Genomic DNA, 9,437 nt, shown 5'->3' on the forward strand with positions numbered 1-9,437 from the left:
AAAGTTCCATTTTGCTAATACGTGAATATTGTATTCTCCATGGCAACTTCTCTCCGCCTTGATATGTTAGAATGTGGAACGTCACCATTCCGCGAGCAATTGGGGGTAATTCCCTTCAGCGGAGTCCACTCCAATGCGGACTTCAGAGAAGTCTGCATTGGCGGTGCTGGTGAGCACCCTTGTGACAAATTTAGAAATGAAACACCCTAAGCCCTTGCATATTGGGACACGGCCAAAGCAACCCGAGATCTGCTGGATCAGGGCATCCAGAACTATAGCTGGACACACATGCTTTAAGCTGATTCTCTTTTTTCAGCTTTTATTTATTCTAAATTGTAATGTTTAATACACGCAATGAAAGAATGTGTCCATCTACTGTTTATTACAATTTACACCTCTTTGCTGTTGCATGTATACTGGGGAATTAGTAAAGGCAGAAAAACCACTCACCAGTCCACAGACTCCCCCTGCTCGTTCCTGCAGGACACGGCTGCACCAGCAGTGAGCCCACTGTGTACAAATATCATCAGCGGCCAGATCAGCAGCATCCAAACGGCATCCTAATGGAAACAAGGGCTCAAGAAATCTGGTTTGTCCTTCTCAATTGCCTACAATCAAACCATCGAATTTTACAGAAAAATGCAATAATAAATCAGTACCAAACTGTTTTCCTTCATTATAAAGTGCCCATCATTTTTTCAAACCTAGAAGCTTAACTTTCAAGACAAATTTGCATGTAGTAACAAATGTATTCATGTTGAGTCAAACCTTTCCAGCTTGTATTGTATCTCATGCTTAAGGCTGGCACACAAGACAAAGTAATATTTGGTGAAGAAAGACATTTCAGTTCACACTTCACTTCATTCACAGCATTTATGGTCTATTTAAGTCTATTTATGGTCTATAAGTTACAGTGCAGTTCTTTCTTGGATTAATGTGTAATTTATTGTAGTGCAATATGGATGTAGTGCTATGCGATCAGTCATTAAATGGACATTCAGCATTTTCTATTATGCTTTCATTCCCAACAAACAAAGGTAAAAGTGTATGTGAATTCTTGAGAGATTTCCAATAAAGCCATCCCATAGTCATTTTCTAATTTTTAAGTCCAGAACTACCGGTATATCCAGTATTAGATACGTGAAAGGACACTGTAAATCAGACTATGACCTAGAGCAGAATTTCTCAGTTAGGTACTTTGATTATTTTGACATCATTAAAGCAGTTTAAAATAATATCATCACAAAGTGCTATTGTTACATTTGTGAAACGCAATAACATATCAATGAGTGTTCATTTTATAACAGTCTTGATGTTCTTTCACCACAACAGGGTTTTAATTCAATAAAAATAAAAATTCTGTGTCCTAACTCCCGACATACAAGGACATATGAGCATGGACAGTGATTTTGCCCGATCAGTGCAACTCACATAGGCTTAAAAAGACCTGCTGAGCGATTGCTGTATCCAGTTGTTCTTTCTTTACATCTGTGCTACTATTCATTTCAGGAACCAAAGAATTTGAATAGGACAGTGAGAGCACATTTCACCTCTATTTAAGGAAGCTCTCAAATACAACAGTGTGGTGGGTCAGCAGTGTTGATGCACTAGTTTCAGCTGAGGGGGTTCAGGCCTCAATCATGTGTACATAGACCCACGTGGGGGTGAATTAGCAAATTAGTTAAGGGTGAGAGGCACATTCTCACATGGTGTCAATTAGCCTAGGTTTGGTACAGTTTATAAATAGTTCTATGGGAGGATTTTGTTGTTGTTGGTGGTGGTGGGGCAGCTTGTGACTTAACTTTTTTCTGCAGTATTTCCTTTCTGTTGTGGCTTGTCCATATGCTGGGGCCTAATGAGGTCTGAAGAGGCTGGCTTGTCTCAAACCGCTATTTCAGTCTTCCTTTATTAGCTTGTATTCATATTGTTTTTTAATACAGAGAACAATGACTTCATTGTATATTAGAAATGGGCATATTGGAAAGCTAAAGATAAAATGTAGGAGTCCTTATATTAAAAGAGCATTACAATAATTGACATTGGAAACAGTCTAAGGAAGAGAAACCAGAATAACTCCCACATTGAAAGGTACAGTATTGTGTTGTAAACTGAGAGGTTAAAACAACTTTATCACTTTTGGCTGGAGGATTGAAGATGTGGAGACTTGAGTATTCAAAATCCTGAAAAGAACTGAGAATGTGGACTCGTTGCTACAAAGAATCTTTTATCAATAGTTACTATCAACCAAACAGAAAAGATGGGCAGAATATCTTTCTCTCGCTTGTAACCTTTTAACATTCCTGGGCTAGAACTTTATCAAAATTGGAAGTTTAAAACCGCACATTGAGGAAGCAGCTGTGATCAAGGTATAAGTCCCTTCACCCAGTTTTGCATAAGGGGAGTTTTTTCTGGGTTTACACTTTGTCAGACCAATATTTGAAATCTGATCCTACTTGCAATTTTGTTTATACAGACCCACAAAATTAAGCTCAGTAATTAATTGCTTACACTTATATTGCACTTTACAGGTAATGGGGACTCCCCTCCGCCACCACCAATGTGCAGCATCCACCTGGATGATCTTAGCAATCATCTCCAAACAGTGCAAAGCGGTTTTCACTTTCTTCAAATATCAGTGATGCATTAAAATTGGACTGAACACTATACTTCCAAGAACAGAAGTTAGTGTTTTTCTTTGTGTGTAATAGTGATTCTATTTATCTAAGCAGGTATAGTGGGCTCAAGAATTATTGGCACCCTTGATAAAGTTGAACAAAACAAACTGTATAAAATACACAGCACAGATAATGAGTCTATCTTATGCCCAGACAATGGGAATTATTTCAAAACAAATGTTGAAAATGAGTAATACATGTTTTTTCCAGAAACGTTAATGTCAAAATTATTAGATCCCCCACTTTTCTTTAAGAAAACTGAACAAAATAAAATCTGAAATGAATTTATGGTTTTTTAAATATAACTCAGTCAAAAGGAACATTTTCTGGACTTGCTGTTTCACCAGGGTATAAAAAGAGGTAAACACTCATAATAAAAACTTTGGCCATCCACCACCATGGGGAAAGGCAAAGAAGTGACAAATTAAGAGACAAATTAGTATTGATCTTCACAAATGGTAAAGAATCCAAGGGTCACAGCTGGAGAACTGCAGAGTCTGGTTGCATCTTGGAGTCCTTGAGTCTCCAAATCAATAATTAGATGGTACATCCATGCCAAAAAGCTGTTTGGAAGGGTTGCCAGAAGGAATTGATAACAAGAAACAAACTGAAGTGTCTCGAGTTTGCTAAATGCCATTGGGACTTTGACTAGAACCCGGTGCTATGGTCAGGTGAGACCAAAATTGAAGTGTGTGGCCACTCACACCACCAGTACGTTTGGCGTTGGAGAGGGATGCATACTCACACGAAAAAATGTATATTCACTGTGAAATATGGGGGTGGAACATTGATGTTGTGGGGTGGTTGTGATGCCACTGGGGCCCTTGTTAAGGACAAAGGTATCATGATCTCTACTAAATATCAGGATATTCTGGGCAAAAATCTGGCTGCCTATGCCAGAAAGCTACAGCATGATTTGGTCTCTGGTGGACCTCCCAACATGACAATGATCCTAAACACACCATTTAAAAATCAACTAAGAAATGTTTGAGAGAAAATAAAATCAGTGTTTTTCACTAGTTTACCCAGTATCTGTGCTGTTTATTTTATATGGGTTTTTTTGTTCTTCATTAAGGGTGACAATAATTTGTGAGCGCACTGTAAGGTGGTAGAAGAAAACGGGAAGAAAAACAGTGCCAACAGAAAAATAAGACATTTGAGGAACACAGCACAAGATGCTAGTAGAAACGTTTTTTTAGAAGAAATCATGTTGTGCACATTTTTTCCCAGGCAAATATGACCCAGCTCCACCAACAATGGAAGTCAGGAATATCTGCGTACCTCAGCAAATAATATGATGTTATCTTAACTTATTGATTATAGATTAGATGCACACAACAAAAGAGTGCTGGTAGACCAGGAATTCCACTAATCTTAATATATTCAGAGCTGCGAGCACCATCATTTATTGGCTATAGATGGGATTCGCACAACAGAAGACAAAAGCACAAAATGAGGAAAGATTTCACAGAACTGCTGGTGGGAACCCAACCAAACCTATAAAGAAAAAACATTTGCGCAACGTAATTCTGATTGACATTTACAACCAGTGTCCTCTTATTTTAAATGAAGAGCTTTGCCACTACACTTCACAGGAAAAAAAGCTACTTTCTGATAATAGATGAATGGATTGATAATTGCAGTCGTTGGGTGTTTCTTCTTTTGTGTTAGCCATCAACCCATGTTTAAACCTATACATTTTAGTTGTTCTGGAAAGAAGCACATTTGCATTTGAGCAACTTTTTTTCTTGCTTTTCAGCAAACATTAGCTTCAAAATATCAAGCGGCATTTGCTAAACCTGAGCGCAATTAACACTGCTCTGCATCTGCAACAGATAGATACAGAAAGAGTCAGCGTAACTGAATTGCAACAACAGGGTCAAACATTCCCCCTCTTACAGCTTAAACATGTCTCTGCACCTAACAAACCAGGACACAGCCCCCCTGAAAGCGTGGTAGATAACAGGGTTTTGTGAGCAAATAAGTCCTCCACTTTTCCACTGCTGGCAGTCCTCTCTGTTTAGATCTCCAATGCAGATCCACTGGTCTCCATCCTCCTGGGATACACACCACTTGGCATGATCAAAGTGAGAGCAGAACTCCACAGGTCCCGGCAGTTTAATTCTTTTGATATTTCAAACCTGTTCAGGAAGGGAGCAGTTCGAAGGCAGTTCATGCTCTTTTCGTTTGCCAGGTTTCCGTCAACAGAGTAGTCTTTAAAACTTGAGCAGCCCAGCCAGTGTAGATGTCTGTAAAAGACAACCCTCAAGTATGTCAACAAAGTAGAAATATAAGGCATTTAACAGCATCTACAATGGCTCTCCAGACAGGGCTCTTTCTTGGTTTAAAGAGAAAGGAAACACTCTGTGAAAAGTAAAAAAAAAAGCTCTTACCGGTCTGGAATTTAATTTTACTGCCATTTTCACATTGTATAATGAAACATTTCCCCTTACTAAACGGTTTTCAGTGCTTTGTTTTCCAATTGAGTTCTTTCAGAACTTTTTATGTTTTAATAACAATCACAACAGAACAACATAAAAGAGCTACTGGTAGTGATTGGAAAGCCCTTGTAGCAAGACAGTTTTAGAAGCGCAACATGTGTTTCTGCCCTACAGATGTGAACTACAATGTGCAGTTTGTATGTTCTCCCCGTGTTTGCAGGGGTTTCCTCTGGGTGCTCCAGTTTTTGGTCCCACAGTCCAAAAACAACAGACTAGTTGGGTTAATTGGCTTTTGGGAAAATGGACTCTTGGGTAAGTGCTGTGTGTTTTTGTCTCTGTGTGCACTGTGATGTCCTGGCATCCTGTCCAGTGTATATCCTGCCTTTTCCCCTTTGCTTGCTGGGATAGGCTCTGGCTCCCCAGTGACTTTATAGTGGATAAAGTGGTTAGAAGACTGATGGATGATTCACTGTAGGTGGAGTGGATTTTTCATCTCAAAACTATGCGAACTCTGTTAAATGATTATTTTGGACCTAGGTCTTGTTTTCTTGGGATGTATTCTGCTTCTAGCAATATTACACACTTTGCAGTTTATTTCTGGTGATATACTATGGAATATGATGTTTTATGTTATTGCAAGATTATGAAAACAGACACATATACTGTATGGTTTAAATATTTTTCCATTCTGATATTATTATTGCATCTAATCTGAAATTGATATTTAACTAAGCTTAGTTAAAAATGATCAAACTAAGATTGTTTTTTGCCAAATCTGAAAAGTTTGTTTCAGTTTATGTATTATATTGGTGGCTAATATACCATTATATAAACTCATTGTACCATGTAATGGATAGCTTTGAATAAAGTCAAGACCAAATTGTTTTCCCTTTTCGCTGTCTGCATTTTATTTTTAATGTTTGTCTGGGATGAAGAAATGTAATTTGTCTCGTTCTTCTTTTGTCATTTTCATGTTTGGCTCTTAACAATGTGCGGCCTTTTGCAAACCTGTACATGCAACCACTGGCCAAAATATAAGCAAAGCCCGTCATCATGCTGTAAAGAGTAAAAACTATGACCAGGAAGTTGCATGTACAGTATCTCACTGGTTCTGAAATATCTGTAGCATCTTGCAGTCGCATTGCTTTACAGGATTTGCAATCTTTACAATAACAATTGCAGCAGAGGTTGTGATGACAGTAAGGTGTGCAGGACTGAGCTATGTTTTTAATAGGAGCAAAATCTGGGCAATTTTGTGGCCTGTGAAAGGTGATGGAAGTCTCTGTCATGCTTCTCAAGACAGCCAAGCCACACTTTTAATGTGAGAGCACAGGAATTCAAAGGGAATTTAGCTAGCTTGTTTTTAGGACTTAAAAGTGCATTTACTTGGGTTGCCTCCACACTTCCATAAAGAAGAGAATACGTGCTAAAAATGAATATGCATTTGGCAGTGGCCTGGCAACAGACGACTGCAAGGACAGAAGACTGTAATACATCGCTAAGACAACACATTAAATCTGAGTAAGTTCAAAGGGGCCACTTGTCCACACTGGTGAATTGCAAATCACTGGAACGTAAGCATAACTATCATGGAGTATTTCAACATCTTTAAATGTGAATGTATTTCTGGACGTTTCGAGAGTCGGAGTCGACTGTTTTTATCCGACTCTTCTCCTCAGTGCAGAATGAAAATCAGTGCTGTCCAGGAAGGTTTCTGAACTTTAACCAGCTCCAGAATCAATGGGAAACCTACGTGACCAAACAAATGCTCAATTCCAGGAAAAAGATTCCAAATGCATATCCTGGTACAGAACCTTTGATAAGGACAGCTGATATGTCAGATTGTAGTTGGTGTTTCATCACAGATCTTTTTGTACAGTCTGCGTGGTTTTAAAAGAAAACCACTCTCACCATCCACAAAGAAGCGAGACTTGGCAAGGCTGAGGAAGGTTTCTCCCCGAGCTGACAGCAGTTTCCCCATCCTCCTTCCCTGCACCCAGGGCTTTACAGAGCCCTCGCAAATGCAGCTCATTCTGGGCAGTTCGTGGCGAAAGACTTCAGGCAAGGAGCAGTTGTACACGCGGGGGTTATAATACAACAGCTGCTCGGCTGAGGAAAAAGAAAGGAAAACAACTTTATTGTTGGCTAAATCGCATCCTCTCACTTGCAATGCAAACACCTTATGTTGTTACAACAGTAACCATTATACCCGGGCCGGAACACCCACAGCCCACAGAGGTGCTGGAGGGCTTCGGTTTTATTTTTTCATACCTTCATGTCACTGAACTGTGAGGAAAAATAAACTGTTCATTTTTGTATGATTAAAATCAATAAATACAAAACTGAGGAAGGTAACACTACAAACCATCTTCTGTGGAATAAGGAGACAAAGAAGCTAGAAGGGGAAATTGAGAAGAGAGACATTAAGTTTTCTGATGCAGAAGCAGTTAATTTGGATTTCCCCAGCTTCTTAACACTGCCTGCTATATCTGAAGACCCGCCACACTCAATAATTCCATTGTAGTGCTGGGCTACAGCACAAGTCTGCAGTCCTATGAAGCAAGGACTACACATTCAATTTACCCCACACATTCCATTCTATGGCTCGGCTCACGGTTAAAAAACAAAAACAAAAATCCGGCCCAACAAATATTGAATCTGGTAAATGGCCTCGCATTGTCGTCTCTTTCAATTTGAACTGAGCAATACAAATAAAAATAAAATGGTATTTTGCTATTAGCATAATGCTAGCTTCCCTATGTTGCGCACCTATCTGAGGGAATTGTGTAGACTTGTAAGTGATACAGAGCGCGGTCCGGCCGTTCAGTTTCCCCGAGGACGGCCAGCTGTACCCCCTTTCTGGGAATGGAGGGAAGTGGGGGACACTGTGACTGAGCCAGAAACCCTGAGTCTGGTCAAAGTGTAGGACTCCTGTGTGGACACACAAAGAGATATTACAACACACCGAGATAACAGATCACATTCTATTCATTCATACTTACAATGAACAGCAGTTATCGATTTATGAAGAGTCAGTAGATGATGGATTGCAAGTTATTACTGTTAACACAGTACTTTGAAAAGGTCAATAATAATAATAATTCCTTACACTTTTATAGTGCTTTTCTGGACACTCCACTCAAAGCTCTTTCCAGGTATTGGGGACTCTCGTCCACCACCAGCACCAATGTGAAGCCAAAGTGTACACAGAACACTCACCCCACACCAGCTATTTAGTGGGGAGGAGAGTGGAGTAATGAAGCCAATTCAAAGATGGGGATTCTTAGGAGGCCATGACTGGTAAGGGCCAATGGGAAATTTGGCCAGGATGCTGGGGTAACACCTATACTCTTTTCGAGAAACGCCCTGGGATTTTCAATGACCACAGAGAGTCAGGACCTCGGTTTTATGTCTCATCCGAAGGACAGTGCCTTTTTAAAGTATAGTGTCCCCGTCACTATACTGGGGCATTAGGACTCACATAGACTGCAGAGTGAGCACCCCCTGCTGGCCCCACTTACACCTCTTCCAGCAGCAACCTTAGCTTTCCCAGGAGGTCTCCCATCCAGATACTGACCAGGCTCACAGCTGCTGAGCTTTAGTGGGCTGCCAGTTGTGAGGTACATTGTGTTTAATTTAGTAGTGGCAATGATAAAGATGATACTGATGTTTGTATCCCTGGAAGCAATGGGCACAAGGAAGGTGACACCCTGGACAAGAAGCCACTTAATCGCAGGGCAGATACAGACACTGAAGCGCACACTAGAGCTAATCTTTTCTCAGAAGCCAATGAGCCAACCAGTATATTTTTGGACTGGGGGAGGAAACCGGAGCACCCAGAGGAAACCCTGGGAGAAAAGACAGTTTCTTCACAGATGGCATCCTGAGTCCAAAATCAAGCCCAGGGCCCCAGTGCTGTAAGGTAGCAATGCTAACCACTGTACTACTGTGCTGCCTGGTAAGTAGTAGTAGTAGTAGTAGTAGTAATAATAATAATTATAATAATAATAATTTTATACCCACCCAAATTAGAATTGGCCATTTTATCTGTACATTTCTGCTCACGTCCATGACCTTTGACCCCAGGTTTGTCCAACCTCTCTTACACAGTCATACACCTATTGACCCTACACAGTGATGTACAGGACTTTTCCAGCCCATCAAAGAACGTGTATTCCCAGTGCTGAGCCACTTATACTCCACTACTTTCGAAATTCTAATTGCCATAACATGGTCTTTTATAATTAATAATTATAAGTCTTTAGCAGACATTAAATCTAATGAACAATAAATCCGTGTTAATTTTATACTGATTTTATTA

The 9,437-nt window shown here is 40.0% G+C and overlaps 1 pseudogene; it reads right to left on the reverse strand.

The window, feature by feature from the left end:
* Nucleotides 1-4,570: 4,570 nt before the first annotated feature.
* LOC148823752 (deoxyribonuclease-2-beta-like) lies at nt 4,571-9,158 on the reverse strand (annotated as a pseudogene).
* Nucleotides 9,159-9,437: the final 279 nt, after the last annotated feature.

Source organism: Atractosteus spatula, chromosome 11 (genome assembly GCF_055471065.1).
Source record: "Atractosteus spatula isolate fAtrSpa1 chromosome 11, fAtrSpa1.hap1, whole genome shotgun sequence".
Classification (NCBI taxonomy): Eukaryota; Metazoa; Chordata; class Actinopteri; order Semionotiformes; family Lepisosteidae; genus Atractosteus; species Atractosteus spatula.